Here is a 10143-nt window from a genome sequence, read left to right on the forward strand (position 1 = left end):
CTATTTTATAGAAAAAATAATTATTTTTGCATCGCTTTATTCTGAGGACTATAACTTTTATATAATTTTTCGCTGATGACGCTGTATAGCAGCTCGTTTTTTGTGGGACAAGATGGCGCTTTCAGTCTGTACAATGTTTATTTATATCCGTCTTTTTGATCGCGTGTTATTCCACTGTTTGTTCGGCGGTATGATGATAAAGCATTGTTTTTTGCCTATTTTTTTTTTTTACGGTGTTCACTGAAGGGGTTAACTAGTGGGACAATTTTATAGGTCAGGTCGTTACGGACGCGGTGATACTAAATATGTGTACTTTATTGTTTTTTTTATTTAGATAAAGAAATGTATTTATTGGAACAATATTTTTTTTTTTATTTATTTAGGATTTTTTTTTTTTTCTTTACACATGTAAATATTTTTTTTTTACTTTTTTACTTTGTCCCAGTGTGGGACATCACAGTATAGTGTCAGATCGCTAATCTGACACTTCGCCAATCTGACACAGTGCATTGCAATCTGACAGGCACTGCAGGAGGCTTGCTGGCGCCTGCTCTGAGCAGGCGCTTGCAAGCCACCTCCCTGCAGGACCCGGAAGGAGCCCCGCAGCGATTTTGGATCCGGGGCCTGCAGGGAGGATTACGGAGGAGATGCAGGAAAGCACACAGGGAGCCCCCTCCCTGCGCAATCCTTCCCTATGCCGCCAGAACGCTGCGATCATGTGTGATCGCAGTGTTCTGGGGGTTAATGTGCCAGGAGCGGTCCGTGACCGCTTCTGGCACATAGTGCCAGATGTCAGCTGTGATAGTCAGCTTACACCCGGCCGCGATCAGCCGCGCTCCCCCGGGAGCGTGGCTGATCGCGTTAGACGTACTATCCCGTCGGTGGTCATACCACTTCGACGGGATAGTACGTCTAATGTCAGAAAGGGGTTAAAGCAAACCTGTCAGCAGAATTTTGCTCAGTAAACCACAGTGTCAGGTCATACTGTCATACTGATTAAAATGACACCTGGGTTGATGAAATCCGTCTTGTGGTTGTTGATTAATCCGTATTTACAATTTTCAGTTAATTATATGCTCATGCTCTAGGGCGGCCTGTGGGTGGGGCTTTATGTGGTGCTCTGCTCACATATAATAATCTTTATTTTTATAAAGCGCTAACATATGCATCCTTTTGGTCTTATGATAGGTCACTGATGCTTCAGTGACCTACCCCCTATTTTACATACTGTATATACTATGGTGGTTTTAGAAAAAAACAAGTACATTGAGCAAATGACGCCAGCGGCTGCACAGTATCATGTATAGCATTATGCTTAAAATATTTGTGGGTAAAAAAAAAAATTACCCGTATCAAAGTGGATCCGGTGGGGTTAACATGCGCAGTAGCATCTATCGGGTTCCGATTGGTGCAACTGCACAGGCGCCGCCACCAGCTCCATTTTACTGTAGCCAAGGATGTTTGGTCTCCAGCTTACACAGCAGCATATTTTTTTTGTCTCTAGCAAAATCGTGCTGGCAGGGGTGCATGCGCAGTAGCATCTATTGGAACGCGATAGATCCTACTGCGCAGGTGTTGCCGCTGGTGCCATTTTATTGCAGCCCCAAAAAATGTTTTCACTAGCAAAATGGCCCCAGCACCTGTGCAGTTACATCTATTGGTTGCATTGTGATAGTTGCTACTGCACATGTGCTCCCACCAGCGCCATTTTGCTAGAGACAAAAAAATGTAACTGTGGTAAAATGGAACGCAATAGATGCTACTGCACATGCAACCCCATTGGTGCTATTCAAATTTTTTTTTTTAACTGGCAATATTATAGGCATAATGCGATACATCAGAAATGGGCAAAGTGCAGTCTGCGGTCCACATCCGGCCTTCTGGCCGTACCCATCCGGCCTGTGGACCGACACATCCGAGGGGCTGAAAACAGTGACCTATGGGCTCACCATGACCTCCCCAGCCTGTCCGCCGCCGCCGCCCCGTCACCACTATCTGCATCCTCGGCCCCTCCTTCCACCAATCAGTGTCTGAGATAGCTGACACAATTACGGCATTTTATCGCATCAGCTGTGCACAGCAGAGTCAGGACATTGGAGAGCGCCCGGGGAACAGGAAGGAGGTGAGTATGATGTGTTTTTTTTTTTAATGAGGGTCTCATGCTGGACATGGGGAGTCTATGGGGCTCTCATTCTTGACATAGAGAGGCATTGGGGCTCTCATGCTGGACATGGGGAGGCTATGGGGCTCCCATGCTGGACATGGGGAGGCTATGGGGCTCTCAGTTTTGACATGGGGAGTCTATGGGATCTCATGCTGGACATGGGGAGGCTACGGGGCTCTCATGCTGGACATGGGGAGGTATGGGGCTCTCATACTGATCATGGGGAGGCTATGTGGGTCTCAGATTTGACATGAGGAGACTATGGGGCTCTCATGCTGGACATGGGGAGGCTACGGGGCTCTCATGCTGGACATGGGGAGGTATAGGGCTCTCATACTGATCATGGGGAGGCTATGTGGGTCTCATGCTAATGATGAGGAGGTTGTGTGGGTCTCATGTTGATCATGGGAAGGATATGTGGGTCTCATGCTGATCATGGGGAGGCTATGTGGGGGCTCCTCCTGTATATAGGGGGCTATGTGGTGGTCCTCCTGTGCATAAGGGGCTGTGTGGTGGGTCCTCCTGTATATAGGAAGCTTTGTGGGGGCTCCTCCTGTATATAGGGGGCTCTGTGGAATCTCCTCCTGTATATAGAGCTCTGTGGGGGCTCCTCCTATATATAGAGGGCTCTGTGGGGCCTTCTCCTGTATATAAGGCGCTCCTCTTGTAAATAGGGGGCTGTGTGGAGGCTCCTCTTGTATATGGGGGACTGTGTGGGGGCTCTTATGGTATATAGGAGGATCTCAGCATACTTAATTCTGCTCAATATTAAGTGATACAATTAATATTCATATAAAATAATTATAATTGATATGTTAATATTAATATTGAGCATAATTAATTTCAGCCTAGTGGTTCGGCCTACACAACAGTCATGGTCTGTCATGTGGCTCCTTGGGAAAATTAATTGCCCACCCCTGCTATACCTGATGCTGAGAAGGTGCCACTTTGCTCAATGTAATTTTTTTTCCACACCCACCATAGTATATGCAATATGTAAAATAGGGGTCAAGTCAGTGAAGGATCAGTGATCTGCCATAAGCCATCAGTATAAATACCCTTGCAGAGCACCACATGAAGCCCCCACAGGCCGCCCCGGAGGATGAACATATCATTAACTCAAAACTACAAATAAAGATTAAACAACAATCACAAGATGGATTTCATCAACCTAGATATCATTGTAATCAATATAACGACGCCGACCTGACACTGTCTGTAGGTTACTGTGCACAATCCTGCTGACAGGTTCACTTTAAATTGTTAGTTACCATCTTCTTGTTGATACATTGACCTAATTTTTCTCTCTTTATAGGTTTTCTAGGAATCTGTATAAGGCCATTCTCTCATGATGCATTCCCAATTTTTTTTCGATGCAATTTTCTGAAAATACTGTAGAATTTCCACATTTTTATAGCATTTTTGGAAAAACACAAAAAAAACCTGAATCATCTGAACATGACCTTGGTAATAAGTCATCCAATTTCCAAGCAACTTATGACAACCATTTCTTGGAAAAGAGCAAAGATTGCGGGCTTCCAAGTACTAAGTGTGATCAATGTTGTGCATAAAGGTATTGCATTGGGGTAGAGGAAGGTTGCTAAACTTCAGGCAAAAGCTAATACAATTTAATCACGTATAGAATGCCCTATATATTAAACCCATATACTGTATATCATAAGGTGAAAGTACCATTAGATAAACAATAATTCACTATATTGGCGACCACAAGTGAATGATAATCCCCCCAAAATTTTTGGGTACTAAATTAAATAATTGAATTGTTGTAGTTATAAAATAAATATTTAAAAGATTTTAACATATCAATAGTAGGAAAAAGGTGCTGGATTCAATTACAAACAGGGATCATAATGCCATGGGGAAATCTAGTTGTACATAACGGCTAAACAACAAAGAATTTAAAACACAATGGCATGATCCATTAAATGCCCAAGGATTTCCAATCAAAAGGCTACAGAAACATGTGTGCCTATACTGAAGGAAAATATTCCATCCTTAATACAGCATAGAATGTCTCCCTATGTGTTGAGCCTGTGATAATGTCATATATCTTAGTATCTATAATTATAGACAACTAAATGACACTAGATTTTCTAATGAAGTATATTACCTGTATGGCCGTATGTAATCCCCTGGAGTCCCACACCCCGACGCGCGTTTCGCTGTGCTTCTTCGGGAGGCGTGATTTTCTGAACATACTATAGAATTTCCACATTTTTATAGCATTTTTGGAAAAACACAAAAAACCCTGAATCATCTGAACATGACCATGGTAATAAGTCATCCAATTCCCAAGCAACTTATGACAACCATTTCTTGGAAAAGAGCAAAGATTGCAGGCTTCCAAGTACTAAGTGTGATCAATGTTGTGCATAAAGGTATTGCAATGAGGAAGGTTGCTAAACTTCAGGCAAAAGCTAATACAATGTCAATAAGTCATAACATCCCCTCAATGGAATTCTTATCATTAGGATCTGGTAGTTGGGACTCCAATGCAGATAACAGATCAGTCCGTGAGCCTATAAGGCCTCATGCACATGCTAAAGCTACTTTATTGGGTACCTTTGTATAGAGTTCTTCTCAACTAAAGAATTGCCCCTAAGAAAGAACAATGCCATGCATACATCATCTGATGGAGAAGACCCCATTTGTGTTTTGTCAGATTCATAGTGAAGTTGACATTAAACAATTGGGGGAATATTGAGAACCAATCATGGCTCTTTATAGAACAGAATGCAAGTTCTGGAGTCAGTGGTCTGTGAGATCTCTGATCAGTTTAATGCATTAGTCCATTATTGGAACACAAAAATGCCACCATGTTATGGCAAAGTATCATTTTAAAGTAGAGTGACAGTATATGAGTGGCCCTGTTTTCACTGATGGTCCACATCTAAAGTAAGTATGGCTGGGTTTTTTGTTACTTTGAACTGATGACTTACAAGTTTCCAGGAACCGTATCTCGTGTCAAACCACCACATTTGAGAACATCTTTAGCTATTGCTTTAACAATTGTGGAAAACATTTTCTACAGTGAGGCTGCAAGACAAGAAAATAATTTTTGGCACAAAAAGATTTTACCTGGTAACTACCATGTTCCCTCCATTTCAGGTCTTCTATGTGTGGACCCAACCATAAAAACCCTAGACCTCTGCTTCCTGTAACCCTAAGTATGACAGCTAGACTTCCGTCAAACCAAAGCGAACTACTTTCTCTCAACAAATCCAGTTTGAAGAAATGGAAAATAATTTCCTTACCCATAATCGTAATCATTTGAATAAACTGTAGCTTTAGGCTGAGAAACAACATAAAAGCTTTAGGTAAGGAATGTTCTTTTTAGCTAACAGGTAGCTTACAGAAAAGAACTGTTAGGCTCTTATGTACTTTAATTATACAGCAGAAATAATCATATTTCACTAAAACTAGAGTTCCTACTGATTTCCATTCAGATATGCTATACATGTGCTGAGACACCCACTTATTCTTTGTACTCAGCAGAGATCCCCTCCATGGTGTTTGTTATTGGGAGGTTTGGCGGCAGTGTAGTGAAATTACACACCATTGTAGGGCTTTAGCGGAAGACTCTTTAGCAGAGGTTTAAAAATATTAATACACCTGTGATGATAATGCAGTAAACGCCATTTATGACTTGGAAGCAGAAGGTATGGAGATGTGAGGAGACCTTCCATAAACCAGTGACTTGATCGCTGGATCAGCTCGGTAATCAGCCAATCTCAGAGGAGGCTCCTATCTCTGGGAATACATTGCGTGGGTTCCCTGATGACATATTTTGAATAGTATTGCACATGATCATGGTGTAATGTATTATAATGAAGACGGAATATGTATTTTCTCTCTGTGGATGTGACTATTAGCAGATACAATGCATAATGCCGCTCTGCACTAGCTCCTGCCTGAAACCCTCTCCAGGGAATTAGCTGTGGACTATATTATGGGTATTGTGACAGTGACCTGGAGTACATACATCTATGATCTGCGTCTTCTTCATTGAATCCAATCACAGCCAACCATTATCTATGCTGGTGACCACGAATGGTGATAGAATCCATAAGTTAAGGTGACCATAAAGGCAACAGGACAGATTTAGCACACACTGACCATATCAATGAATGGTATGCTGATAAAAAGCACTGCATGATGGCATGACGTGGCATATTACATACCAAAAACATAGGACGGTAGAAAATTGCAAATATTGCAGTTGTAAGTAATACAATTATGGTAATAATAATATGGTAGGCATTATGATGCTATATGTAAGGGCTGTAAAATAAATATATATAAATATGCGAACAAGGTTGTAGGCTGTAATATGGATTCCTCATGCTTTAGCGGTTACGTTACACATGACAGAGACATGTTGCTGGCATGATGCCGTATATAAGTGATGATATAAGTAAGTGATGGTATAATGAACCCTGTGCCCCCAAATGGCAATGTGATTTTACAATTCTATGAGGACTACCCACTTACCCCCTTGTAAAAGGAGGAAACAGAAACTATGGGGAATTTGTGGATCTGTGCCGCAATCCTCAAAGAAAAGGGACATCCAGAGTCTCATCCAGTGAGACCGCCAGGAACAGTGTCACATCCAGGGAGACAGAGAAAAATATGGCATCCAGGAAAATCCTTAAAAGCAAATGACAGGTGGAGAGAGATTCCCATCCATAGCCCGATGACAGTGATGACAGCCAGAGCCAGTGTCCAGAGAAGCTTGTGGGCAGCAGAAAGAAAATGACCCTGCCCCCAGCCCAGAAATAAGAAAAAGACAGATCCAGGGAGAGAGGAAGAGCAGCTCACAGCCACACTGAAGGAAGCCTAAGAAGACATCATCAGCATCACTGGCACAGAGGCATCAGCCCACAGCCGGCATCCTCACATCCAGGGCCAGGGGGCACATACATCCAGAATGAAGACACACAGTCCCTGAAGAAAAGGACATCCAGGGATGGAGACACAGCGACCACCTCACTGTGCCGGGCTGTGCACCCGATGGGGAGGAGCTGCTGTACAAAGAGCCTCACCCAGATCTGCAGCTGCCTGAATCTGCGACCAGTGCCGGGCACACGTGTGCACAGCCCTCACCCGGGGGCACACACAGCAGTGAGGCTGGGGTGGGGGGTCCAGGCCATTGTACCCGAGTCACATACCAGGGATAATACATGGATTCCGGCTGCTGCTCGGCAGAATCCTAGCCATCAGCAATGTAACAAGAGCTAGGTCATGCCATGTATTATTTGCTGATGAGTGCCCAGTGGTCTCCAGGTCAGGACAGTAGGCATGTTACCATCCCTTATATATACATGTATATATACCCTAGGCAGTGTGCCCTGTGGGTATTGGTCTTTACAACTACTCACTGTTGATTCAGTTTCTCAAACAATGCCCCCAAAGTGCCAGTCCAGGTCTTGTAAATTATGAATTTTCTGAATGGGGTGAATGTATTCTAAAGGTGCCGTAGTAGCGTTAAGGAGCGCACATTTCGAAATCTACCATATCCTTTAATACAGTACAATTACACATGTGCTGCCACCAGGTTACTGTGCAGAAAAGATTTTGCATTGAGAACCACACATTTAATACACCTTTAGACTATATGCAAGAGATGGAACACGTATATCTAAGAACCACATTGCTCAAAGTGAGATTATATCAGGGCTGGTGTGAAAGGCGCAGACGGGGCCAAAATGCAAGATTTACCAGACAAGGTCCATCATAGATAGAGCGTATTAGGCTGGTGTCTCATTTGCGGTTGTGTCCGCAGCGTTTCTGACTCATACAATCCACATGCGTCTTGATTTCATATCTTTTACATTGTGGACGCAGGTTCGTGCGGTTGCCTGCATTTGCATACGCATGCGTCTTTTCGCGGTGTGCAGCGGGGCTAATGCACCATTTTGCAATTTTTGCGGCAAATTTCGTTCAAATATGCACAGGCATGCGCATGCGGATGAGTGCGTTAAAAACGCATTACTGTCTATGGGAACGCATGCATACGCATGTATTTGCGTACGCATGCGTTTACTGCGCTTGAGTACTTTGGACTGTTCATGTCCAGGAACAGATTAAGACACGTCCATTGAGACATGCCCTCCTGGAAATATCGAACGCATGCGCATAAAAAGCGCAAACGCATTGTTTTTTTATGCCGTCATGCGTAAGCTGATGCAGATAAAAAACGCATTAGCATGTGTTGGCATGCGTTTTTGCATGCATTTGCGGTTGCAGACAAGACGCTGCGGACTCAACCGCAAATGTGAAACTAGCCTCACAAATGTTAAATTCTGCACTACCATAAATCAGCACTGGTCTACTCCCCGTGGATCTTCCAAAATAATCTTTCAGACATTTCCTCCTGCCTACAGTTTATTTTTGCCATTCACTGATCTTATCTCCAGTGAGTGATAAAGATAAACCACCTATGCTATGACCTAAATCGTACAGATGATGTGGTCTTCATGATATGCATCAATGTGTGAGGACAAAATGTCAATGTATGAAGACAACAGAGGCTCTGCTGCTTCCTTACCTGCATTGTGGAGTGAAGGAAATAGTGATGAGCAAACGTGCTCGGATAAGGTGTTATCTGAGCATGCTCGTGTGATAACTGAATGTCTTTGGCGTGCACTAATAATATGTTCGATTCCCTGCGCCTGAATGTCTCGCAGCTGTTCGACAGCCGCAACACATGCAGGGTTTACCTGTTTGTTAGACATGCAGCCAGGACTCCTCTCTGCAGAAAATAACATTTATCTAGAGCACATTACCTAATTGTTCCCCAACTTCTACACTACGCCGGATGAAATACAAAAGGGACAGTGTCGCCTTGCACAGTAACTGGACCTCTCCTCACCCACACTGAAAACAGTATCCTCAAAAATAAAATACATCATAGCCCATTTGTCTTACTGCTGGCCCCTATGTGTTCTCCCATTCTGCCCCATGTCTCTCCCTTCTGTCCCCATGTCTCTCCATTGTTTCCCCATGTCTCTCCATACTGCCCCCAAGTCTCTCCGTACTGCCCCCAAGTCTCTCCGTACTGCCCCCATGTCTCAGCTTTAAAAAAAAAAATTGTCCTTACCTGGCTGAGGTCCAGTGGTGTCCTCTCCCCAATTCATCTGAAACGCACTTGCGCCGGCGTATAGCAGTGACGTCATACGCCACTGGTTTAAAAAAAGCACAAAAAAAGCAAGTCGCCACTCAGGTCCATCATCTATTATCGGAAATGTTGGGGTCTTCCATTTTACTGGTAGTACAAAAGCTCTGGAAAAATGAAATGGCTCCTCACTGCCCAAAAGAAATTCAGCAAATTCTGAGCTCCCTAATCCAAATGCCCCCTCCCTTTTTATGAGCCCCAGTGTGCCTAAACCACGTTTAGCGTCCATGTTTGGAATTTCTGTAGCGATGAGAGCCCGCCTAATTTTCAGGTGCGTGTCTCCAGGAGCATGAGCTGGGCACTACAACGTACTGGTCACTACAACGGCAGTTTGCACATGTTTGGCATTTCTGTAGCGATGAGAGCCCACCTAATTTATGGGTGCATGAAGTGGGCACAATGTACATTCACTGGTCACTGCAACGTACTGGTCATTACAACGGCAGTTTGCAATTCTCACTCGGCAACATCCACTGCTGCCTGTTTCTGGAAAACACCCATAGGCCACATTCACACTAGCAGTAGTTGGTCAGTATTTTACATCAGTATTTCTAGGCCAAAACCTGAAGTGGATGAATAATGCAGAAGTGGTGCGTATGTTTCTATTATACTTTTCCTCTAATTGTTCCACTCCTGGTTTTGGCTTCCAAATACTGAGGTAAAATACTGACCAAATACTGAACGCATGAATGTGGCCATAGAGTCAAAATTGTCACTACACTTGTAGATGAATTCCCAAAGGAGTATCATTTACAAAATGGGGTCACTTGAGGGGGGATTCTGC

The 10143-nt window shown here is 43.6% G+C and overlaps 1 protein-coding gene across 8 annotated transcripts in view; it reads right to left on the bottom strand.

The window, feature by feature from the left end:
* Nucleotides 1-7181, bottom strand: part of MACF1 (microtubule actin crosslinking factor 1) — a 377759-nt gene extending 370578 nt beyond the window's left edge. For 3 of the 8 annotated variants that reach the window (XM_077295966.1, XM_077295965.1, XM_077295964.1), the window contains exon 1: nucleotides 6677-7175. The gene's annotated coding sequence lies outside the window, so the exon portion shown is untranslated. Of the gene's footprint in view, nucleotides 1-6676 lie in introns of all 8 variants that reach the window. The other 5 variants (XM_077295969.1, XM_077295955.1, XM_077295963.1 and 2 more) reach the window with 3 other exon arrangements.
* Between the last annotated feature and the right edge of the window lie 2962 nt (nucleotides 7182-10143).

This window comes from Ranitomeya variabilis, chromosome 3 (genome assembly GCF_051348905.1).
Source record: "Ranitomeya variabilis isolate aRanVar5 chromosome 3, aRanVar5.hap1, whole genome shotgun sequence".
NCBI classification, from domain to species: Eukaryota; Metazoa; Chordata; class Amphibia; order Anura; family Dendrobatidae; genus Ranitomeya; species Ranitomeya variabilis.